General features: G+C 48.3%; 1 long non-coding RNA gene across 1 annotated transcript; it reads right to left on the reverse strand.

Annotated features, from left to right (window-relative positions):
- Positions 1-1,570: 1,570 nt before the first annotated feature.
- On the reverse strand, positions 1,571-26,038 carry LOC149354107 (uncharacterized). Its single transcript, XR_016291162.1, has 3 exons — positions 25,888-26,038; positions 24,971-25,136; positions 1,571-2,913 (listed from the first exon to the last, which is right to left on the reverse strand). It is a non-coding gene; the product is annotated as an uncharacterized LOC149354107 (long non-coding RNA).
- Positions 26,039-26,716: the final 678 nt, after the last annotated feature.

The raw sequence follows: 26,716 nt of genomic DNA on the forward strand, positions 1-26,716 counted from the left end.
AGGAAAAAAAAGCCAACGCCTCCGAAGGCATATCCTACCGAGATTTGTTTGGCAGCGTCCAACGAATCTAGGCATGGTGTGGCTGACGACAGCAGTAATTTGAAATCATACCTTCCGTGACGTCACACTGAACTTCTCTGCACTCCTTCAGAGCATTGAGGAGAACCGCGAAATTCAATCGTCGATTACATCACTATTTTAAATGCTAGTGCAAAAACACTTGGCATGCTTTACCTACAGACTATATAGATTTGAATCTTTGAATATCGCGGAATTCTAAAAAAAAGTGGTGCAGTTGCCCTTTAAGGCGGAGCTTAAGTCCAATTTCGCGAGATATTTATCTGGAGCCTGCTTGACCTTGAAAACCGAACCTCGAACTGAAGCCGAAGCAAAGACCGAAGTGGCAGTGCACCTAATTCTCATTTTAAGCTAACCGCACTAAATCATTTGCCGTTTTTTTCTTTCTATTATTATTTGCAGGGCACCAACGAGGCAGTGGACAGCCCTGAATTCGGCAAAGTCTATGCCTGCTGGTGTAGGGCGGACTTGAGATTCTACAGAGCCGTGCTGTCCTCTCCCGACCCGCTCCCGTCTGGCGAGGTATGTTCTGGCACTCCTCTCAGTTGTGGGCCTCCTTGTCACCACTGCCTTTATAGCAGTGTCCGTTCACTTCCCTTGACTGTTGTGGGAGCCCACAGGAGCTTAATAAAAAGGGGTCAAGGGCACCAAGGACAACTTCATCTGAATTTTGTCCTGGCCTCCGAGATCCGTGCCCTCCTCTACAGCACCCTTATAGCATAAATTGCTGTGAAACATTAAACACCAAACAGCAACTAAACAAAATCACTGATGCTCACGGGGCAGGCACAGCAACCAGTGCACGTGATTCACTGGCGTTTTCTGCTTTAAATTTTGGGGAGGGAATCGGACGGTTCAGGTCAAGGAACTCGAACGTGCAAAACAGTGTGAGGGGAAATCTATTTAATAGCGCAGTTTCTCAGAAGTGTGCGCTCTGCAAATCCTTTTACATTAGTCTGCGCGACACGTCATGTGAAGTTCTCAGACCCGCTGAGGACTGGCTGTACGCACTTGTCCTGGAGTATATTTATTGAAGTGTATACACTGGGCATTTTTAAACTGGACCCTCTCTGCTCGCAGCCTAATGCGGCACAGGTTGGCGTCGACCGTTGGAGAAAGACGGTGCACGTCAACCATAGCTGAGAAAAACTCTTCAAAGTGTAATTTACTTGTAAAAAGATAGGAAGCATAGCCAGAGCCTGTGTATTCAATCGATAAACAGAACGAAGGAGAGGACCCGATGACATCGAGAAGCACCAATCAAAGATTTTCCGGTGGAGAAGCTCATGTTAGCTCTGAAATCACAGACATTTATTACCGATCAGGGACAAGCAGAAAGTTCTGAGAATCGCTTATAAGCAGGATCGATTCAAGAATGCTAGCCTATCCTCCTTGCTGTTCATATCGGGGACAGCATTTTAGAAGGATAGCTCTTATAGGCACAAAACTCGATCTCCGTGTTGTTGCGATCCTTGACCTTGATTGACCTTGACACGCCGCTTAGCAAGAGCTCTAAGTTAAACGTCAGATGTCGAACTATAATTGACCGTGTCCAACACGATGGCGACCTTCAAATTTAGCTTGGGTCATTTCGTAACTCTGATCTAGGAGATATGGATATGCTTTTACACTATATTAGGTTTAGCCAAGTTAAAATGCTATCGTGTACCATCAGTACCAAAGGTTCACCATAGTGGCCTGCCCGGGGTGCCGTGACTGTCAGGTTACGTGACAGGACGGCGGTGTATGGCGCGTATATAAATGCTGCGTAGCCGCGGTTGCCTCATTATCCATGGAAGAAGAATCGAGAACGTCTGTTTAGTCATGTCAGAGCCATCATTTGACCTTTGGGTATAACTGTGCTTAAACCGGGCATAACTATTATTCTGGCATGTTCTGTACTACAACAGGTAGTCAGGTATTTTACCTGCACCCGAAAGATTTCATCGTATACAAGATTCGACCTTCTTGCATACTCAAGAACACTGTGCAGTTCGCTGGTTATTTTTATCCGAGGTCGTTTTCTTGTTCTAATGTAAGGGCCCCTCTGCCAATAATACTTGACCCAAAAGAATTAGAAGGCGAATTTGTACCCTTTTTTTAATGCGTTAGCTTTAGAAGCACCAACGTGAAGAAAAAGAGCCCAGCGTTCTCCGCCGTAGTGTTGTGTACACCGTCTGCCACCTGCCAACTATCTGCCACCTGTGACGGCTGGCATGTAGCGCCCCTCTCCACCTGTAGGCGAGAGGAGGAAGAGGCCACAATCTGGATGTGACTGGAAGAACCCGGAGGGTGTCTTCCATGTACAGAGGACATTCTGAAACTGGCGGAGGGATGCACACCCTGAGGGTGGTTGACTCGGAAAGAACCCGGAGGGTGGCTACCGTTGAAGGTTGAGGGCCCCTCAGTACATGCCGACTATCTTTTGCTCACTAATGCGCTAAGCTGGCAAGCTAGCTCCGCAAACAAAGGAACTGATGTTAATGGAGTTCCGTTGTAAGCTTTTACTCTACGTGTAACCGATGGTTCACTTTTGGCAGGCTGGTGTTTGCTGTGTAGATGTTTTTGTCTGCAGGGCATCTTCGTACGCGTCTTGTGCAGCCAACGGCCCAGACTGTCCGGACTCGCGTACGAGGAGCGAGACGTCGTTCTTCTCTTCAATGGATGTCCGCCTGTGCCATGGTGTTCGTCCTGAATACAACACCTGCAGGGATGATCACGAGCGGCATCACCACCGCCACATCCAGGACGCCAGATGGTCACCGGCGATGTAGGTGGGTTGGACTCAGCAGTCCTCTCCTCGTACAGGAATCTCGGCTGCTTTTCCCTATCAACCTGCATGAATCGCATTTCACAGGTGCCATCATACTGCTCATCACAGCAAATTTGATGTTAGAGTCGCAAGAACTACAGGAGGAATCGCTGTAGACAAGTACTTGAAGCCCGCACAGGGTTGCAAAGCCAAGGCGGCGGTTTGTGCACCAGAGGCATACAGGTGTGAGGGTAAAACAAAATAATAGCAAGTCGGTAAAACAAAATACGACTAGCAAGTCGGTCGACTAGCAAGACTAGCAAGTCGACTAGCAAGACTAGCAAGTTGGTAAAACAAAATACGCCCACAGCACTTTTGCTGTACTGAGCCCAGGGCTCGGGAGGCTGCGCCGTAGGCAAGGAGTGCAATGTGATTTGCATGTTCCATTTCGGATTTCTTTCGACCGAGTATGCGACTCCAAATACGCCAAGTCCTGTTGCCAGGCTTCATTGGAGTACAGCGTATTTTACACCATATGTCTGGAGCCGGCTTGAAATGAAGCGTTGGTGAACGCAAAACAGTGTTAATTTGTAATTAATTTTCTGAATGCCTCAGAATCGAAACTAGAATCAAGGAGGGTTTTAGATGTTGCTTGTTTCTGAATTCTACATGACAAGAAAAGCTTTCTATCTTAAATCTGTGAGTTTATTTGGAGTTTGGTTTGCTTACCTCCTTCTTGTTTTATTTTGATTGATTTTGGAGCTCATCTTGGATGTGTTTGTTCAGCCTTAGATATGCTGGCCACGTGTTGTCACCACCCGTCAGTTTAGTTTAGTTCGAACGTTCCTTGTTTTCAGAAACATCTTCAGCTATCAGCACTATTATAATGTGGTTCATAAAAAAAGAGTCTGGAATAAAGAACGCTGGCTTTGGATAGCGTTCTTTTCAGCGGACCTTAATAAAATACACGGCGTGATAATCTTCAGCCAGCACCTCAGATCTATAGCTAGCCCCAGGTCTACAGCTGGAGTGGCGAGGCATACTGCACGGAATTTCACCAACTACCCCATAGAGTATGAGCGAAAAGTAGCTTGCTTTTATTCTCTACTATGCACCTAAAGTTCGAGCATCTATATCTGACCTCAGTCGAAATTTGCTTGCCGTACCCGAAAAATGAAGCCCATATTACACTGCCCTCAGCACCAAAGCTTCATTTGCTGCTCCCCCACAGTGCCGTCGGTGTAGTACCACCCACATTTCAAGCTGTGCAAGATGTTTATTACTATTTTTTCTTTAGCGCAATATTGAGCAGAATTTCTTCGCAAAAAAAAATTCTTCTTTGTACTGCTGCATTGTGGGGAAGGCGCATTTATCCTTCAGCTTCAGCTGCTCTCTCTTCTACGAGCCCGGCGCATGTTGTTTAACCGTTGGCCATACTTCGCACTTCAGGGCGGCGACAGCGCATAATTCGATGCCGTGGTTGGTATCTTTTTTTGAGAAACTAAGTAAAAGCCAATTGAATGCACATGAACTCGTCAATAAATGGATTATATTCAACAACGTTGAAGCACAACATTTTAGCTGTATTGCAAAATCTGTGTTGCAAGGTACGGGCTGTAGACTCACGTGGCGTGAAGATTAAAATCAGCACATAAGCGCATAAACGGGCAAAGGGAGAGCGGCCGAAACCTGGACAGCAAGCTCGTAGCGCGCCTTCGTAATAACTCCTATGCGATTGGCAAATGTACTAAAATGCAGGGGTAAAAATAGAAAAAAAGAAGAAAATAACAAGTTGCGTGGATGGAGTGCACGCAGCCTTTACTCAGTGCAGCATGAGCACACCAAGGCAGTAGCTAGTGTGGAAAGCTTGGGTTTCTTTAATGAGACGCAACATTGTAATTCTAGCCAGGGTGATTCAGAGAAACCTTCCACATGTAGAACCGAGAATATTCCTCTGACACTTTCCGTATTCTTTGCATATCTAAATATAATACTCAAAGCCCATATACAGGTAATACACGTTACGTCGTCCGACAGAGTTATTCGGAAATATTTTTCTAACTCGTCCAAATCGTGTATAGAATTTGTGTATAGGTCTAAAGTTCCCATCGTTGGCTCGATGGGGAAGTTTGGAAACGCCTAGATACACCACCTCCTCAAAGCTGATTTGGGCAGCAGCAGTCAACTGGACAGCAGTCAGTGACGCTCGTTTATCTTTCGAGCAGCGTTCAACCAGGTCCTCCCAATGCAATTGGGCCACTCATTCTCTGCCCACGTTGTCATGGCTCGCTGAGCCCCATCAGCTTCTTGTTTGCGAATCAATGACAGTTTTAAGAGAGAGTTCATTTTGCGTGACCTCTGTCTGAAATGAAACGCAAGCATAGACAGGCCACCTCCTGGAACATGGCCGTGCTTTTTTTTGTGCCTTTTGTGAACTATAATTGAGACAGTCAGCGTCGAGGAAGACTTACATTTCGCAAAAGCAATGACTTGCCTGGGGCTCGAATAAACCTACTTAGTTTGACGAGGTTCTGGGTAGTTTCCTGCACCCTCAAAACTGGAATTCTGGACAATCGCCCCTCGGCACTGCCGCCGAAATGGCACAAGTTGTTCCGCTAATCTCACAGCGTTTAAAAAGTCAGCAAGGCAGCCTAGGCTTTATTTTCGTAATATAGGCAAATAACGGTGATAATGACATCACTAGAACAACACAGATGCTCCACTTGTTCGCACAACTCGCTGTTGAATTTATCTCAACTAGTGACATATTTAGGGCAATGTTTTTCATAAAGGTCTAGTCAGAAGTAATTGCGAAGCGAATATCATTTTGTAGGCTTTCAGTGCGCGTAAGTTTCTCCACTTGCATATTACTTTTTCATGATACTTGGAAAATCGCTAAAATAAGCAAGCAAGACGAAAGTGCTTGCTTTTTGTTGGCGCTACTTTTCAAGCAAGAATTTACAAACACGTCAATATTGCAATAGTTCGCCAGTTGATTAGCCTTTCTATCAGGTGCACCAGTATAAAATCGGACGCTGTACAGCAGAACTATATAAAATAATAGTGAAGCTGAGCTCTTTCTGCTCCGGGACGAGGAGTTTGCGACATTCCTCCACTGCGATGGCTCAGTGTCTTTGGCATTCGGTTACTGATCCCAAGGTTGCGAGTCCGAATCCCTGCCTTAAGTGAAATGCAAAAACATGCATGTGCTCTACATTGTCTGCATAGGTTATTGAGCTCCAGGTGGTGTGATATAATATTGACTCCTCTAATCGTACAACAGCGGCCCTCACAGCCCATGTACGATCCGGGCCGTGAAGCCCCACGTCCCAGATATCATATGATTTTCAGACGTTCGGTGCCTGATATAGGCGGTGTCACAGGCTTACGAGACTTACAAATCTTTGCAATGCCTGGAGCGGCAGCGACAACTCTTGCAGTACTGGTGTAGTTTCGCTGTCTTTATGGAGGGTGTCTCAAGACCACGGTAGTGTTGCGTTCGAGATTTCGAGCGTGTCTTGCTCGGTCTTTCGGACCGGCGAGCAGTGCCTGGCGGGTCGTACCTCGGCAAAGTTTCCCGCAGTTCGTCCGACAGAGGAGTCACCGATTCAAAGTCATGGACATTGACTACGCGCTCATCGCATGGGGTGGCGGCGACGCGTACGACTACGACTAGCTGGCGGAGCCGGCTCTCGTCCCGATAGCCTGGCGGGTCGTGCCTCGACTTCGTTCTGAGAGTAAGCTGCTCAGCTCTGATTTGGACGGGACGAACGGACCTCTTTTTAAGGGGTCTCCCCGACCCCGCAGGTATTGTCCCAGGGGATAAGGGGAAGGGGAAGAGTGAGGGGAAGAGTGAAAATGCTTTGCTATACTCTTCCGTACTCATTATATAAGGCATCTAAATTGCTGTAACCCTAGGTACCGTCAGCACTTCGTGTCACGGAGATTTTTACTCATGATTTGTATTTTATTTTTTTTTCCTGTGTGCTCACTTGCCGTGGACTGTACAACATTCTGGTGCTGCTGTCAAGTTATTGTAGGGTGCGTCGACCTCTGTCAAGCCTTCTCTCTGGCTTTTTGTCGGCGCACCCAACATCCTCAAGATGTTGAATAAAATTGAATTGAATTGAATTGAATTGATTAGGCTCCCTCGCTGCACGCTCTCCCGCCCGTCGCCCGTAGGGTGCCTCGATGTGCGCGCGCCCCCTCTAGGGTGGAGTCACCCTTTGGGAGGGCGAGTGCCGCCTCGCCGGCCGTGACAGTCCATCGGCGGCCATTTTCATGCCCTTTCTCGCGGCGGCGCGGCGGCCGTAACACGTGCGTTCGCTTTGTCGCCTTTTCTCTTGGTGCTGACCGGGCGCACATCGAAAAATGCCGGGTTGTTGTGTGCCGCAGTGCACCAACCACTCCAGAAATGGATGGAGAATATTTCAGTTCCCGAGGGACCCCAAGAGAAGGCTGCTTTGGACAGTAAATACCAAGCGCGACAAGTGGCAGCAGACAAACACATCGTGCATTTGCAGCATGAGTAAAACTTTCCTTCGTACGCCATAGGATTCGCATGTGCGTGCCGTTGAGGTACGCAATTTATTTTTATTGAGAGAACGTGTGGAAGGTCTGAACAGGGAAATGTAAATGGCTGTGGCTAGAGTTCCGTCCAGACGGAACTACAACTTGCGCTAGAGTTCCGTCCGGACGGAACTACAATTTGCGCTAGAGTTCCGTCTAGACGGAACTACAATTTGCGCTAAAGTTCCGCCCAGACGGAACTGTTATGGCACCATACAGTTCCCTCCAGCATTATGTGCCACAAGAATTCGGAATTAAAGCTGGCGTTAGGGATTGGGAAACCAGTTGGATTGCAGACTTTTGCATGTCCGTTTAAAAAAGTGGCAATCCTGTTCCGCCTAATGTGTGACAGGATATTCTGCTGCATCATTTTTTTTTTCCAAGCAGGCAATAGAACGAGTTTTGGCTTGGGTTTGTAGGTGCGTTTGCATAATGCTAGTTGACCGTTTGTGTACGTCTTAGTCTTTTTCGCGCTAAGTCCTCTTGCAGCACAAACAGCGACAGGGCTTCACATCACTTCGCGAAGAGTTCCTGCACTCTGCTTCTAACAGTGTCATTTTCCCGATCCTGCATGCATGCACGGAAGTTATAGCTTCGAGGATGTAACTAAACGCAGTACTCGGACAGATATTTTGGTGCCGTATACGTGCGTAGAGAGAACATCTGGATACAGCTTAGTCAACTGGTTATTCCAGAGGCAACTAAATGCTTTATGTGGGTAGAAATCACCCATTTTGTATAGTATGGACAGTACGGACAGTAGACAGTTTTAGTTCTACGTGCGTCGAACCTTCGCGCACGTAAACGTGAGCAGTCTACGTAGCGTGCGCTCGTGTCGCTTCGTACAGTTTTAGCTACACTACAGTGCTCTAGAACCTTGTAGATCTCCCATAGAACCTAAAAAATGCGCTAGCATGTTGTGCCGCGCTATCTAGTACAGATAAAAAAAACTAATTTTGTTTAGTCGAGCTGCTTGGAGCGGAGCCAGGCCAAGCCACCATAGAGCTATCATACCCTCCTTGTATTATACCAACAGTGCAGGCGGTAAATACTTTGCCCCTTTCTTCTCGCAAACGTTGAGCGATTTCATTCCACCGAACTTTATGTTCGTGTTATCTTCAAAGGAATTGCATTCCTTCACGTCCCGTAGCATATTTAAATCATCGCTTTTAGAGAAGCGAAGGCGCGCTGGTGTCCCACTCATGTTGACGACGTGTGCGTATGGAGCCCTAACGTGCACCCTTTTGATTTTCCCGCTGACTGTGACGAGGGTCTCGCGATATCCCGCGGGGTTTTGAGCTTCGCGTGGTCTCGCGAGACCTTCGGCACACTCGTTGCTGTGACGACCACAAACGCTTCTCCGTCAGGCTTAGGAGCTGCTGAAACGGATTTCTATCTCGAAAACAAAAGCTAGTTCTCATCTAAAACTTCACGCGAGAACAAGAATGGACCAACTGAAGGCAAATACAGCAGTTTACAGCACAATATCACGTCCAGGGATTAGCGACGAAGCTGTTATCGTTGTGAAGCGGGCGGGCAGTGCGCCGCCATCTTGCCAACGACACGTACGCAAGCAACGTGAAGACCGCAACGCAAGGATCCGAATCTCACGTATACGTCCGTGCAACCCACGCAGACACTTCACGTTCTGCGCATGCGCACTGGTGACCCGTAAGCGCTGTACTTACGTGAAGCTTCTACGTACGTGAAACTAAAATTCTCAATTGTATGGACGGAACTCTAGCTGCAGTAAATATTCCGTCTGGACGGAACTGCAGCAGCAGCAAATGTTCCGTCTGGACGGAACGCTAGACACTCCGAATGTAAATATTATCGCTCTGAAATTAAGTGCCGCTGGGGATTAGCAACTGGGTGCACAGGGATTGTGTGGCGAATTTGGGAGCAAATTAGATTGCTCACAGAACAAGTATCACTGCCCGGGAAGTTCCGCACCTTCTAAGAAAACAAAAATGCCCGCATTCACTCGACGAGATGGACTGCAAAAAAGAAAAAAAAAGGGCGTTGTTCGAGTATTTTCCTTTGAATGAGACTTTCTCGCTGAAAAAGTTTGAGGCCTGTTTTTGGTGCGCCTGCTGTTCTGACTCACTGACTGCATTTTAACTTGAAACAATGAACATGAAATCTCTTCACAATGGCGCAAACAATTCTTCATAGTAAAGGAAAAGTGTAGTCCATTTCGATTATGGGGGCACTTAACCTTGTGATGTATAAATGCGAGAGCGTTACTTGTCGCTGAATGTAGGGTTGCGGCGAAATGGTACTGCAATGTTTAGTGCGGCTACGTAATTTTTGCGAGGTTCTGAAAGTTGCTGATTATGAGGTCGCGACAAAGCGAGACAACCATGCTCTGCCGCCTACGGCCACACTTTGCTGTCTCGCGTAATGATGTGGACGCGAGTGATTGAACTTCAGATGGTGAAGACGGCATAGCACCGCAACCTCGCTCTCCGAAAACTGAAGGCCAGCTGATGTTGGCCGCGGGGATTTTCCTTTTAATGCACTCGGTAGCTGCAGGAATATTCCCGTGTCTGCTCGCTCCTTCCTTCACCATGCCGACAGGTTTAAACTTGTGCATTGTCACCCCCGCGGTGACAATACACTCGTCATAACCCCCCCCCCCCCCTGGGTTAATTGCAGGGAGGGAGCCCTGCCGCGCATTCCTGGCACGCATTCTTGCCACGGCGACGGCGGGCTTTTCGCACAACGAGCCAAGGAATGCGAGAGCTGCACTCGCATTAAAACGTTTAGCGACAGCCGTAACAGTCTGCCGACTGCAGCTCACATCGGTGATGCCACCTTCCTGAATTCATTGCTCGATATGAGATGCGCGGAAAGCCGCTTATAGTACACATGGCATAATTGTGCCCCTGAGCTTGTTACAAATAAAATTAGTTGTACTCTCCTAAAAATTTTATAACAGCTGAGAAAAAGTGAATTTGGTCGATTAGTCATCCATGCGAAAATAAAGCTTCACTTTTTCAGTGCATTCTGCATAGGCTTTTCTTGGTACCTACTATCACTTATTGGAGCGTTCTTAATTATTTGAACAATTGAGTGATTGAATGCAATCTACCTGCTTACGATATTGCTGTTATTATTTATTTTAATCCTGCAGTTAGGTTCCTAGTGCGCTCTATGAACTCTTTCCAATCCAGCACCCGAGTCGTCGTGTGCGAGGAGAAACGACCGTCCAAATCTTAAAATATTTGGACAGTTGTCCCTTACAAGCCTATTCTGTTGCCACTTCATTAGAAAAGGCGCGAAACGTAGTTGTGTTTTCTTTTGGTCGCGAAGACAAGCGCGCTTTTGCAGCAGGAAGTGCACAAAGCCTGTTGGAGCACGCCCCGCGCCTTTGAAGTGGGCATGGCAATGGCGGCCGCCGTAGCAGACGACGCAGTTGTCTTCACCCTCAACGGAGCGCGCGCGCATCGACGGACCCTAGTCGCCCGCTGCTTCTTGCGCCATCTAGCCTACACTGCCGTTACTGCGTGCGCCGCTGGTGCCGCCACCTCTCGTGCATGAGCGCAAGCCTCTCATTTTATTCTCGCAACAGTAGCGTCGGCCAGATCTGTCTTAAAGGGGTCGTGAAATGTTTTCCGAAAATTTTGAACGACGTGTGTATTTGGAATTCTGACCCTTCATTCTATAGTACACCTTGGTTCGTTTCATCGTCTGGGTTGATTGAATAGCGAAAAAAACTAAATTTCGGTTTCCCAGCGCGCGTCCCCCTCAACTCACAGCAAACGTCATTTTAAGAAGCCAATCAGAGGCTTCTGTCGTCAACACAACATGGCGGCTTAGTGAGGCCTGTTTAGCCATAGTTGACCGAGGTTACAACACGCATAATGACTCGAATGTGGCACCGTCGTCTGCTCAGAATGGAGTCTGCTAGCTGTCAAGCTGACACATGTGCGAAAACTTGGCCGGCGCGCCGCACCAGTCGCCGCTTGCGAACTGCCGCCTTCTGCAAGCAGGGACACGGAGCGGCAAGCATCTTTGCGCCGCTAGACTCATGCCCGGCCCACATCCGGTGTAACACTTTGCCACCGCACACTAGCGCCCGCGCGCTGCTTGGCTACTGAAGTTCGCACCAGAAAAAACAAAATAGCGATGTTATCAGAAAGACTGCCGGCTGTACTCGGGCGGCGACAAAGCATGCCTGCCCACGTAGCGCGCTTTCGGCAACGGCGCTGGACGCGGGCGCGCCGGGCGACGAACTGCACTGCTCTCTGGCTGCCCTGGTCGTCGCTAGGCCTGTTTCGTACATCAAAGCCGCGGTGGACAGCGCTTCGGAAGTAGCCTGGGTTATAATAATATGCCAGCTTTTGGCATCGCTTTACTGTCAACAGCATCGTCTCACAAAAAAAAAAAAAATATGGTCATTGTTGCGGTGCGCTCGGCAGCGGAGCTATATAGCGGACGCCAGGCGCGCAAGCCGGACCGCAAGAAATTTGCTCGTATTACAGTTGCTGCTTCTACCAGCAACTCGGCATTGTTCAACGATCCTCAAAAATGATCTATTTTCCACACTTCTTGCTCCCACAGTTTATTATTTACGTGAATAAAAATCTTTAGCTCACTTTTATGATGCCAGCGGACGGGATCCAGGCTTGCCGGCCGGCCTGCAGACTCGCTGTATTTCACATTCGCACCAGAAAAGACAAAACAGCCATGCTATCAGAAAGGCTGCCTGTTATGGATACTATATCGATACTGTTATCGATACTATCGATACCGCAGCTGAGGGAGCTTCGGAACTGGTCAGCGCTGTAAAAGGTACTACTCTCGTCACCCCTTTAACTGTGAACCTGTCCCATAATAAAATAAATATATGCACGTTTTCCGCGACGCCAGCGGAGCTAGCAAATGCCAGCTATGCGAGCGGCGACCAGGCAGTAAATAAAGCGGTCATGGGATGAAATTTGCTTGTATCGCCGAATTAAATACTGCCAGCAACTCGGCATCAGCCAACGATCCTCAAAAATAATTCATTTTTGGCATTCATCTATTCCAGGGCTTGTTATGAGCGTGAACAAATAATACTAGCGTGTTTTTCTGACGCCGGCGGCCGGCATCCAGGCTGACAGGCCGGCCCCGAGAAACGCGCCCCCACGTATGACGCTGGCGCTCTGCGCGCTCGCATTCTGCCCCTTGTCAGTGCGACGCGCCGCGTGCGGCCTGTCATTGACATCGGTTGGGCGCAGGCGGCGAGCTGCTCGTTGTTACGCCGCTCGCAACGGCACGTCGCGCGCCGAAACTCAAGAGCATAGGTGAACAGGTAGGGCGCATGATCCGCCGTGTTTCCAACAAGCGGGGTGGTCTGCGGGGCAGGGACGCGCTACGGCTCGCCTATGCCTTCGTGACCAGCCGGATCCTCTACGCCGTGCCGTACCTACGCACCACCAAACAACAAGACGAGCGCATTGACGCCATCATCAGGAAAGCAACAAAGCGAGCACTGGACCTCCCGGTGGCTACCTCCAACGCCAAACTGAAGGCGTTGGGAGTGGTAAACTCCTATCAGGAGTTGCGGGAGGCCCACCTCGTGAACCAATATACGCGGCTATCGCAGACGGTGCCTGGGCGCCGCCTGCTAAACCGCTTACACATTTAACACACATGCATACCAGAGGGGACGGAGAACAATCCGGTGCTGTGGCGCCACATACTCTTGGTCGCTCCGCTCCCGCGTAACATGGACATGGCTTCACATGAAGGCAGACGACAAGCGCGGGTTCGCACGCTTGAGAGGCAATATATAAAGAGGGCGTCTATTACGTGGACATCACAGGGCCGTCGCCCGCGGGATTCTTCACGGCTGCCGTAGTCCACCGGCGAATGAATGTCGATGGGCTATCTTTTCGGGCCCCAAATTCAACACGAGCGGAGGAAGTCGCAATAGCTCTCGCTGCCGCCGATCCAAAATCGAAAACGGTTATCACAGACTCTCGCCGGGCCTGTGAACATTATCTTGCAGGCGAAATATCACCTCTTGCCTCGCAAATTCTAAGACGCGCTCTCGCCGATCCAACTCGCACAAAAGTGATCTGGGCTCCTGGCCACCAGGGTCTACGAGGCAATGAGGCCGCTGATGCGGCCGCCCGAGCGCTCACACACCGGGCTCCTCATCCTAGCTCTCATGGCTCAGAAGCTCATAAACCGCTTCTGCGGTTCCGCGAAATCCTAATTTATTATTGCGACAGCCACCGTCTCTACCCGGCACCTGCCAAGGGGCTGAGTAAGGCGGAAGAGCGAACTCTGCGGCGCCTGCAGACAGGAACCCTTCTCTGTCCTGCAATAGCAAAACGCTTCGATCCGAACACAGATGGGCGCTGCCCGCACTGTGGAGAGATCTGCGATATCTTTCACATGGTGTGGGCATGTACTCAGAATCCTCACCTTCCCCCCTCCCCCACCCCCACCCGAGAGGCATGGGAGACTGCCCTCCTCAACTGCTCCACACTGGAGTCCCAAAGGGCTCTGGTCAAGCGGGCGCGAGACGGGGCCTCGTCATGCGGTGTCCTGGACTAAGGATACCGACCATGCAGCAGGGTTTTTTTTTTACCCTCAAGCTCTCTTTGATTAAAGTTTTTCACCACCACCACCCGGCAAGTAGCAGTCATGCCGAGAGCCCGCGACACCTCTGCCTGCGGGAGCCCCGACCGTGAACCTCCGAACCCGGTCGTGGACTCGAGTCTTCATCTCTATCGCAAGGGGTGGGTTGACTCGCAGCCCCATCTGCAAATTATGCCTAACACGCTTCTGGAATATATTTTTCTGCAGCAAAGAACAGAAGCGCGGAGCCGATGCACGCCGCGATAGCTGACTCGTTCGTATCGAGTTCATGTAAACAGAGAGTCGTCGAGATGGGCTGACCTTGCTCAGCTCGATTCTCCGACTCAAACCACCGCTGTCAAGGAACACCACCTTGATAGGTTCACGTAAGGAAGGCTATGTCGAGCCGCTGATACTGAAGCCAAAGAGAATGGAGAAGAACCGAAACCGAAACTGGTCCCAGGTCAGTGATTGATGTATGACCACGCGCTGCAGTTTAACAGAGTGCAATTACGCGTGCAAATAATTGGAAAACCTTGTTTCCCTTTCTGCATTTCTCATGAAGCTATTATTTTAGGGCAAACGAAAGTTGAAGATATCTCTACGTTCCTGAAGATCTTAAAATGACGTAGTCGAGTAGTGCGCGTGCCAGCCGACGGCGGCGCATGGTCGTTTCATGAGCACAAAAAGGCAGCGATTTCGAACGGGCTTTATTAAATGCAGACTCAATATTGAGTCGGAATATTTCGGAATTAGCATGTCTAATGTTTATGGAAGCAGTAAAAATTAAAACCGGGCAGCTTCATTTTCTTTTCACAACCCCTTTAAAGGGGTCGTGAAACGTTTTCCGAAAATTTTGAACGACGTGTGTATTTGGAATTCTGACCCTTCATTCAAAAGTATACCTAGGTTCGTTTCATCGGCTGGGTTGATTGAATAGCGAAAAAAACTAAATTTCGGTTTCCCAGCGCGCGTCCCCCTCAACTCACAGCAAACGTCATTTTAAGAAGCCAATCAGAGGCTTCTGTCGTCAACACAACATGGCGGTTTAGCGAGGCCTGTTTAGCCATAGTTGACCGAGGTTACAGCACACATATTGACTCGAATGTGGCACTGTCGTCTGCTCAGAATGGAGTCTGCTAGCTGGCAAGCTGACATATGTGCGAAAACTTGGCCGGCGCGCCGCACCAGTCGCCGCTTGCGAACGGCCGCCTATACTGCAAGCAGGGACATGGGCGTCCGGAGGGGGGGGCAAGGGGGGGCGGCTGCACCCCCCTGGAAAATCACTCACTCGAACCGTGAGTGATGGCCGCACGCCAGGGGCGGTGGTGCGCTCAGTCAAAAGGGTAAAAGCAGCCCCGCATGGTCACATCTGCGAAATGCCGCGTCCGGGCGTGCGTCGTTCCGCCGTTTTCAAACCACGCCATCGTTAGCTCTACTGAAGGGCGACCTGTTCCAGACATACAGCGGCACCGGCGAGCATGTGAGCCGCCTTGAGATGGGTGTCTGTTTCTTTGATCTCTAGAGAGATAGCGACACGGAGGCAGACAGTGCACGGGGCATCTTGTTTTCGCCTATCGTTACGCCGGTCACCGATGAATTCTTAAGGAGGGAAGGTAAAATCAGCCGTGTCCACCCCCGCTTTGTCGGGCTGCTCAGGGGCAAGCGGGCGATGAGTTGGCGCCGCCGCCGCTCGCTGTCTCCTCCGATCCACGGGTAGCGCAGTTCGGTAGAAGCGCCGCTTTCAGAATCTCCGGCAAAGGGGATTAGCTGCTTTTGTTCACGGCGACGCAGTCTCCCGAGGCGCCCCCACACCAGCGTTCTTTGCGTCTTCTGCGAAAACCAGCGCCTTTGGTCAACGCAGCCCGATGGCGCCTGCCTGGCTCGCCTGTCACCTCTGGCTGGGCCTCAAATCACAACAGCGCCCATGTACTGTGCGTGTCAGTGCATGGTAAAGAGACCCAGGTGGTCGACATTACCCGGAACTCTGTACTACTCCATCCCTCATAGCCTGAGTCGTTTTGGGGCTCTGAACCCCATAAAAACACAAAAACAAATTTTCCGACTGGAGTGGCGAGTGTCCCTTCCCCTCGGAAGTTGCGCGGCGTTCCTTTCACCCCCAAAGTGCGCATTCAGGGATACTGCGGCAAGTAAGCCCTTGCACGTGTGCGCGCCTCTGTGTTTGTGCTTGGGTGTTTTTAGTGGCCGGTTGTCAGCGAAGCTGAGAACAACCAAGACAGCGGACGAGAAAACGACGAGCGGAGAGCAGTGTGTGTGCGGTTGCTCGACTGTGCGGATGCGCAAGCAAGATGGAGCGAGGTGTATGAAGCTGCGAGCGTGCATTTATCTTGTAAATAAGTTTTCGTTGTATATATATAGTCATCTTTTGTTTTCAACGTACGCGTTCAACAGTTTTTCCAATCAATGTGTATGATGAGTGTGCACCGAGAGCGTGTAATGAAGCACAGAAGTGAATTTATCACACGTGTAATTACGCAATTCGCCCAGAAAAATCCGAGGCGCCTACAGTTGCTGTTCAAGGAAGACTGACTGAGTGACTGTAGTTGCGTGTTTGTGAACATATTGTGCTGTGTGCTGGTCATCAATCCGGGTGAGTCGAGAACCCGTATGCAGCAAGACTGAGCACTCTTCTCCACGAAGTGATATAGCATCTTTTTGCATTTTTATTAATTTTAGTTGTTTCTTCGTTGATAAACTCCAATGTACCTCTCCTAGCCGCGCTTTAATTTGCTGTTTGTAATTTTTCTTTCATGTGTGCATTTTGTTTAATTTTTATTTATATATAAATAAATAAATTTACTCCGCAAATAGCGCCTTTCTGCTACGAACATACCCCCCCCCCCCCGGGGCACCAACGGGGCCCCCCCCTGCAAAAAATTCTGCGGACGCCCTTGAGCAGGGACACGGAGCGGAAAGCATCTTTGCGCCGCTAGACTCATGCCCGCGCCACATCCGGTGTAACACTTTGCCACCGCACACCAGCGCCTGCGCGCTGCTTGGCTACTGAAGTTCGCACCAGAAAAGACAAAATAGCGATGTTATCAGAAAGACTGCGGGCTGTACTCGGGCGGCGACAAAGCATGCCTGCCCACGTAGCGCGCTTTCGGCAACGGCGCTGGACGCGGGCGCGCCGGGCGACGAACTGCACTGCTCTCTGGCTGCCCTGGTCGTCGCTAGGCCTGTTTCACACATCGAAGCCGCGGTGGACAGCGCTTCGGAAGTAGCCTGGGTTATAATAAAATGCCTGCTTTTGGCATCGCTTTACTGTCAACAGCATCGTCTCACAACAAAAAATATGGTCATTGTTGCGGTGCGCTCGGCAGCGGAGCTATATAGCGGACGCCAGGCGCGCAATCCGGACCGCAACGGCCGGGCAGCGGCAGCTGAGCGGCGGCTGTGGCAAGAAATTTGCTCGTATTACAGTTGCTGCTTCTACCAGCAACTCGGCATTATTCAACGATCCTCAAAAATGATCTATTTTATACACTTCTTGCTCCCACAGTTTATTATTTACCTGAATAAAAATCTTTTGCTCATTTTTATGACGCCAGCGGACGGGATCCGCGCTTGCCGGCCGGCCTGCAGACTCGCTGTATTTTACATTCGCACCAGAAATGACAAAACAGCCATGCTATCAGAAAGGCTGCCTGCGATGTTCGAGCAGTGGCAGCATGTACAGCTTTCTGCAACGACGCCGCCTGCGGACGCGCCGGGCGATGAACTGCGAGGCTTGCCGGCGGCCCTGGTCGTCGCTAAGCCTACCTGGTTTTGCATCGATACTATCGATACCGCAGCTGAGGGAGCTTGGGAACTGGTCAGCGCTGTAAAAGGTACTACTCTCGTCACCCCTTTAACTGTGAACCTGTCCCATAATAAAATAAAGATGATTTCCGCGACGCCAGCGGAGCTAGCAAATGCCAGCTATGCGAGCGGCGACCAGGCAGTAAATAAAGCGGTCATGAGATGAAATTTGCTTGTATCGCCGAATTAAATACTGCCAGCAACTCGGCATCAGCCAACGATCCTCAAAAATGATTCATTTTTGGCATTCATCTATTCCAGGGCTTGTTATGAGCGTGAACAAATAATACTAGCGTGTTTTTCTGACGCCGGCGGCCGGCATCCAGGCTGGCAGGCCGGCCCCGAGAAACGCGCCCCCGCGTCATTATGATGCTGGCGCTCTGCGCGCTTGCATTCTGCCCCTTGTGAGTGCGACGCGCCGCGTGCGGCCTGTCATTGACATCGGTTGGGCGCAGGCGGCGAGCTGCTGTCAGTCGTTGTTACGCCGCTCGCAACGGCACGTCGCGCGCCCGGCAAGTAGCAGTCATGCCGAGAGCCCGTGACATCTCTGCCTGCGGGAGCCCCGACCGTGAACCTCCGAACCCGGTCGTGGACTCGAGTCTTCATCTCTATCGCAAGGGGTGGGTTGACTCGCAGCCCCGTCTGCAAATTATGCCTAACCCTCTTCACGCTTCTGGAATATATTTTTCTGCAGGAAAGAAGAGAAGCGCGGAGCCGATGCGCGCCACGATAGCTGACTCGTTCGTATCGAGTTCATGTAAACAGAGAGTCGTCGAGATGGACTGACCTTGCTCAGCTCGATTCTCTGACTCAAACCACCGCTGTCAAGGAACACCGCCTAGATAGGTTCACGTAAGCAAAGCTATATCGAACCGCTGATACTTAAGCCAAGGAGGATGGAGAAGCAGAACCGAAACCAAAACTGGTCCCAGGTCAGTGATTGATGTATGACCACGCGCTGCAGTTTAACAGAGTGTAATTACGCGTGCAAATAATTGGAAAACATTGTTTCACTTTCTGAATTTCTCATAAAGCTATTATTTTAGTGCAAAAGAAAGTTGAAGATATCCGTACGTTTCTGAAGTTCTTAAAATGACGTAGTCGAGTAGTGCGTGTTCCACCCGACGGCGGCGCATGGTCGTTTCATGAGCACAAAAAGGCAGCGATTTCGAACGGGCTTTATTAAATGCAGACTCAATATTGAGTCGAAATATTTCGGAATCAGCATGTCTAATGTTTATGGAAGCAGTAAAAATTAAAACCGGGCAGCTTCATTTTCTTTTCACAACCCCTTTAAAAAAGCAGAGAGCAAAAAAAGCTTAAGATGACACAGATTTTGCATTTTTGTCCGAAAATTGCAGATGCAGTACTGAGATTACGTTTACATTATGGAGACACTGGGTGCATTTTTTTCGTGACCATTTTTTAACTTCCTCTACCAAATTCAGAGCAGCAGGTGTTTAAGAGGCAGACACCAAATTTTTCGTAGCGTATTTTTGTGCCAGAATTTTGCACAAGGCATTAGTAAATATGAATTGCCGTGTGAAATTCGCCGACGCTCAGTACCCAATTTATAACTGAATCTGTTCTTCCAAGCAGTTCCAGTTTCAGCCGTCTAAACATGGTTCAGGCGTCACAAGTGATCATCCGTTCACTCCGAGGCATACAAAAATTGCAAAATAATAAAAATGACAAAGCAATGGTTATACTGCAGTTTTTGTACTCCTCACGTGATCGCATAACCACCTGTAACATTTCAACCATCGTTTGGCAACTGAAACTGAAAGTACAGAAGAAAAAAAATTCAATTAAAAATTGTCTATTTTGTGCTGACAAACTTCATGTGGTGGTGGTGGTGAAATTTTTTTAATAAACAACAGGAGAGTTTGCAGGCCAAAAATGGCCCTTTACACAGGTGGAGTCCTTAGTCCGGGACCCCGCTGGACGAGGCCGCTACTCGCGCCCGTTGGACTAGAGCCCTTTGAGACTCCAGCCCCGAGCAGTTGAGCAGGGCTGCCTCCCATGCCTCTCGGGAAGGGGAAGGATTGGGGGGAAGGGAAGGATTCTTTTGACAGGCCCAAACCATGTGGAAGGTATCGGAAACTTCCCCACAGTGAGGGCAGCGCCCATCAATTTTGGGGTCGAAATGTTTCACTATTGCAGGACACAACAGAGTGTTGGTCTGCAAGCGCCTCAGAGTTCGCTCATCAGCTTTACTCAGGCCCTTAGCAGGGACCGGGAAAAGCCGATGGCGTTCGCAATAGTCGTCCAGAATTTCTCTGAAGCGCAGAAGCGGTTGCACAATCTCCGAGCCGGAAGAGCCTGGGTGAGGTGCCCGGTAGGTAAGCGCTCGGGCAGCCGCGTCCGCAGCCTCATTACCTCTAACGCCCTGATGGCCTGGAGTCCAAACTATGCGTTTGGGCGAAGGGTCCGATTCCCTCACTGCGCGCTTTAATATACTGTAGGCTAAAGGTGAAATCTCGCCAGCCAGGTAGTGTTGACAGGCTCGACGCGAATCTGTCACGATTACCTTCGAATTCAAGTCCGAGGCGGCAAGCGCAATGGCTACTTCCTCGGCCTGCGCTGAATTCATGTGGTGACCCATATGTTTGCTAATGTCATGCGCATCATTCCAGAAGCAAAAACGAAGAAAAATTTTGGCATCTCCACTTCTTTTGATTGGTTTGGTTTGGTTGAATTTCTTTGCAGGAGAAATTCGAGGCCCGTGTACTATGCGATGTCAGTGCACGTTAAAGAACCCCAGGTGGTCGAAATTTCCGGAGCCCTTCACTACGGCGTCTCTCATAGCCTTAGTCGTTTTGGGACGTTAAACCCCATAAACCAAACCAAACCAAACTTCTTTTGAAAAGCATGGTTTAAAACCAACAAGGCAAACAGCTTCGGTTGCCACTATGCACTGCAGCACACCATTAATGCACTATAGAATAGATAGTGCAAATTTCACACAAGTGTTGCTTCTGTGCTTTCACAAAAAATCTGAAAAAAGTCTGCACAAAAAGGTGAGAAGACGTCAAAATGATCATGTAAGAAAAAAAAATTGGCTGTGGCTTAGCTAAGGTTAAGCCTGGATATCTTAAGCGAAAAGCTGCGGCAAGGCAGAGGAGGAGCCGCGCGTGTACTGAATATGGTGCTGTCTTAGAAGGCTGCTCTAGAGACATGTACTGTGGCGTGCATTCCTCTCGGGTGTACACCAAGGTATAAGAGACAGGCATTTCCTTTCCTTAAAACCAGTTTTCATTTCATTTCATTTTCCTTAAGGCCTTTACGGTGCGGTTCAAGGTATCCACCGAGACATGAGAGAGACAGGCGTTGTTTCCTTTCCTTAAAACCAGTTTTCTTTTCATTTTCCTTCCCTTACGGCGTGGTTCGGGTGCCCGCCGTGACGTCACTCGCGCCTGTGGCTTTTTCTGACGATGGGGCCCACGCTAGCCTCGGTGTTGACTATACTCCGTTTCATACATAGCTGTCAACGCTGCCAAAGCTACGAAAGTAGTCCGCTGCAAAAAGCAAGCAAAACGTGTCCGTCCGCCTCGCGTCGTGGCTGAGTGGTACGAAGCGCGCGCCTTTGTGTTCCTTTTACCAAGGGCCTAGGTTCAACTCCCGGCTTGGCTGGTTTTTTTTCCATTTCTTTTTTATTTTTCTTATAATTATCATTAGGCAGAAAGTCGAAACTGTCAAACTCTAATTCCTGCTTTGAAAAACACTGCGCTATTTACTTGCGCTGCTTACTTGTTTCGAAGGGAAAAAGCAGTGTAGTGTTTGGCGACGGACGTGATTGCGAAGTTTTGTTCTCGGCGTTCAGTGACTCTTTTGCATGCGGCACACAATGAATCATTAATTGTGTGGTGATAGAATTCAGTGCGGCGTTGATTATTCCGAGCAGCCTCGGCTAGCGGCAACCCGGCATTGATCGGCGTACTCAGCGGCTTTAAAGGGAGCGGCGTCTGATATTCGGGAAGTCTCCACTTTTGAGCTGTTGTCACAATGAAAATTCTTTGAAGTTCTTCCGTTCGTAGTAATGTTTTGTATTAGATGTCGAATTCGGTTATGGGTGTGACCTAGTGCGGTGAGATGGGGATTGTAGCTGTGTATTTGGGCCGTGAGCAGAGATTCCGCTGCGCAGGTCATCGAACGCAACAAGTGGTGTCGTATATTAGCGCACTTGCCGCTGCAGTTGACATTGTTATTGTGAGAAGCCGAAGAGGTTGACGAAGCTGGCTGTTCGTTCTCCACACAGTAGCTTGTCATCGTCCTCTCGCGGTAACAATATAAACGAGTACAAATTCGGGCTTCTTACACACCAATGAGATGTAAGCGCAGCGTGAGTGAACTTTGTGGCTGGCATTTAATTGTCGACATCCGCTCTCATGTTTTTAATCTTTGTAAATATCATCTTTGTAACTAAAGTTGTCCATTTGCTATCGTTGTTTTTCACTGCTGCCACAACTCACAAGAGTGTAGAAACTGGTGCTGTAGGTTATGAAATGGTATATATAACATTTGCTACGCGTATCATGTGAGTGGCCTACAGCGCTTGTACGGGCGGTGATTTTTACAGAAAAGAGAACAGCGCACCAGGTCTCGGAGGAAGGAAATGCTTCAGGTAAACCATAGAGTTTCTTACTATTACCTAGAGGGAAAGCTGGCGGCGCTGCACTTCAGCCACCATGGACGCCCAAAGCATCATGGGGCGGTGAGCTACTTGTTGCGGGACAATCGTAGTTTTTCGGGAATACATAGTGACACTACTAAGACGTTTCATTCCGAAAACGCTGTTTGTGTGTGCGCAGACAACTTTCGCGCGAACGCAGTGTGCAAAAACCATAGTAGTGAAACCGCAACGACACACAACGCCAATAAACGGTTTCACTTTTCTAAAATGGCATTAAAAAACCTTTTGAAGTATTTAAGCAACTAAATTTTTTTTGAAAACATATTTCCTTTTAAAAGTGCGCCTGTTGAGCACAAAATATTAGTTTTTATAATGTTCAATACTTGGCCAATAGGAGAGCGAATCGTCTCTTATTTTGGGCAAACTTTGCACTTAAATGCTAAATGCTTTTCTGCTCGTTTGTTGCAATCGTTAGAAAAGATATTGAATGTTAGGGCGTTTGTAGTTATCAAACAGCTTTATTTTTCTATTATTTTTTGGCCAAAAGTTGCAGTTCCGCAACAAGTAGCTCACCGCCCCATGATGCTTTGAGCGCCCATGGTGGCTGAAGAGGTCTCGAGGGGTCGCCATGCAAACTCCCATAGACGGGCTGCCAGCTTTCCCTCTAGGTAATAGTAAGAAACTCTATGAGGTAAACCACTCAAGCAGACGACATGACCGGCCGGCCTGCGCGGCCGGCCTAGCTGCGAAAACCTGATACAGGAGGGACCGGAAAAAAAACCCGAAAAACTAAGGCACTCTGTTTTGTAGAACATAAAAGAAAAAGCAATCTTTTTCCAAAATAAAACACCGTTATCATTATACTGCAATATCAACCAATATTTACTTTAATTTTGAGTTCATTACGATTTTTACTTTTGACGCACTACATAACGATGCGGACGAGGATAGTAGGATACAACTTAAAAAAACAGCAGTTGCTAACACTGGGCAGCGGCCTGCGGCGTCTTGTATGACTGCGATGGCCAATCGCAACTGTAAACAAAATCAGCTTTTTAATATTTGACTATATCAGACAATCCATGTATAAGAATTCTAGAGCTCATTATTTTTTTGTTCTGATAAAACTTCTTGTTTACGTAACAAGAAATTTTTAGGCAGTGGATTACTTTTTTGTCGTGGAGGAATTCTGTGCGCGGAGGCTTAAATGTGGGCGGAGCTTCACTGCAGACTTAAGTTGTATCCGACTATAGTGAAGCTTTTGCTTCAAAATAAGCACGTAGCGCCATTGCTTCTGCTTGCGCGATGAAGAGCTTTGGGAGCATGAGCAGAACAGAACAGGTTAGGCACCCGGCTCGAACGGCAGCCATTTAAGGCTTGCACAAACCGCTTTCATCCGTGGAACGGCATCAGCAAGTATAAACGTCACCGCACCGCATCTGGTATCACTGTGCGCCAGAAGCAGTTATACTCCCTGAACTCGAGTGCATGCACAGCATTTCATTGCCTGTTCCTGCCTCAGCTGCGGTCTGGAGCTCCCACAAGCCACTTTTTTATCACTCCACTGATGTCTTTCAGGGTTACTTGGTTTGCAAGTTCACTTGATACAGCCTGTAAAAATTTTAAGAAAAGAAAACTTGGTTTCAGTTCCTTTGACATACACCTAGCTGTGGAGGTAAAACAGGTTGAAAAACAGTGCCAGGCATTACTGATCACAGCAGGCAAAACTTAGGCCATCCGCTTTTCCACCCATAGCAAAGTATGGTATTCATCTGTTTTCGCCAATAGCAAAAAAAATGCCCTTTGGTATGAAAAAATTTATCTTAAACGAAGCACCTTTACCTAAAAGGTGATCACAAAATATCTGGAAGTGCGGCAATGGTAGGCCAATGCTTAGGCAAACACTCCACTTAATGGCAGCTGAGGCTCCAGAAGCACATGCTTCTCCCAAGTGCTTCTCCCAAAAAATGCCCAGCAACTGCAGTTTGATAAGGACAGCACCTTGTCTGTCCCGAAAAAGAGCAGTATTTTACTGCTGTTCTCTCATTTCAGACAAACACCAAACTGAAGGCCTAATTTTAAGACTATTAACCTTCCCATTAACTACTCCTCAAAATTAAAGGGAGGAATCTCAACTATTACAACCTTTCCTTTCGCCTTGTACCACAGTTCTGCTACTCAGAAGGCACAGGTTACTGCACTCTCGGATAGAACTCATATAAATTACATCAACGACGGCCTAGCCCTGCTCCTGCCCTCATGAAGGCAATACTGCCATTGAAATGAAGGCACTGAACAGAAGCATCAGTGACTGGCGCTGCTTCCTTTCCCACTCAACACACAATTTGTCACATGGGTAAAATATCTAGCTCTGCAGTTGTAGCAGAAATGTGAACCTTAAATTTACTTACTTTTTTACAGGTATCCAAAAGCAGGCAGGATGTAATATTCATTCCATTTGTGAAGAGCTCCATATGCCATCAACTCTACAGTTTCATTATTACTTCACAGACATGATCATAGAAAGCAATGTGCCTTACTAATCATCATGGTGAGGATGTTCTGGAGCTGCTGAAATGCCAGTTTCTGGCCCCATGAACCTTCCGAACTGCACCCAAATGCTGCTTCCTTCGTCAGCAGGAGCCGCAGGAGAGTCCTCACACAATCTTGCATGTCCGTCCCCCCAAATCTTGAGAAGTACTTCACCTAAAGAAAGCACAGTGCATACAAATGCTTAGACCGTAGCAATCAATTTTCATCCAATGTGACCTTTTCGAGGTTGCTGCCTTTCGACAGGTACTCGTCAAGCCGCTGCAGCTCCGTTGCTGTAGCTGCTGGCAATGTAGGGCAGTCATCGGGCAGACAGTAGTGTGCACTTTGTGAGGGTGACATAAATGCCCTCACAGTTTTCAATTCTTGCAAGTTAAACATCTGGTTATCAAAGCGCTTCTTCTCAAAAGCTTTAAGACACAAACAGGTGTTCACGAGTAATTCTGTGGGCCATTCACATTCTTGTTTGGTGAAGACTGCAGAAATACAGATACAAAATTGTGTTCCTACTGCCCACATCCATTTTTCATTGAACAGCTCAAAATGTGGTCGAGTTCTCAGTTATTTCACTTATTTAGGTAGCTCTTTTTACATAGCGATATGTGAGTTAGCCGACTAAAACAGAGAGAGATTCAGAACATATTACTCCTTAAATTTAGAGCAGTGAAAGTATTGTATCTTGAATAAATGTCACACAATGCACACTTCCTGGAAAGCACACGTCATAAATCTTAATCACACATATGCAAAGGGCTAGTGGTACGGAGGTGTACGACATAAATCATAATCATACATTAGGAATATAATGCATGTATTTCACGACTTGTAAAAATGACAATAGAACCTATTGAACACAAATAATCAGTAGTTCTAAGCTATAAAAATTTAGTGCATTGGAATTTCTCACATAGGAATCACTGAGTGAGGCATGGAGTTTCTGTTCCAAGGTTGTTGAAATCGCTGCCAATGAAAAAGAGAGAATAAGGAATTATTTTGCATTAGTACTTGTAATACTTCACAAAAATTTAACTGCTGCAATATGTATAAACATAGTTGTACCCAGCTATAGCAAACTCGGATATAGTAAATTTGTGAAACCGCAGTCCCATTTTACCTCTCATGAAAGACTGCATTTTTTTTGGGGGGGGGGGAGGGGAGTTATAGAAAAATTTTTTTCAAAAAGACGGCTATTGTAGAGAGCGCCTGGACGTGGCAATGTACTTATCGCGAAATGATGAGAACGCAGTACGCGTGAGGCCGACTTTCGAAGATAATTGCATACCAAAGACAATAAACGATGCTCTTCGAGATAGCTTCACCACGAAGCTCTATAGCTACGAGGAGAAGCCAACATGTGAAAGTAATTGGGGATATTAGAGTTTTTTAGTATGGAAGGCTTTGCGTAATTGCGTGCATAGCGGAATAGCGGGTCCGGAGTGCACATGCGCACCACGCTCACGGGGAAATAGCGTTCGCGTACGTACGCAATTTTCAGAATTTAGCGTTGCGGCAGTTACGGCTTTTGCACCCTTAGCGTTAAAACCATGGTGGCGTCCTTCCAATCGAGAGCCACCCGTTTCAGCTGATTCAGCAGTTCTTGCAATTCCGGTCGGCATGTTTATCGGCAACTACTGGTGGCGTTGCTTTTCGCTATGACTTACCTTGCCTCGCCGATAAAGTTTAAGAAGCAATTCAGCCTAGTTTTTGAGATACGCTCTCGATTCTGGAGCGCTGAC

This window comes from Amblyomma mixtum, chromosome 3 (assembly GCF_055824585.1).
Source record: "Amblyomma mixtum isolate Tamu chromosome 3, ASM5582458v1, whole genome shotgun sequence".
Classification (NCBI taxonomy): Eukaryota; Metazoa; Arthropoda; class Arachnida; order Ixodida; family Ixodidae; genus Amblyomma; species Amblyomma mixtum.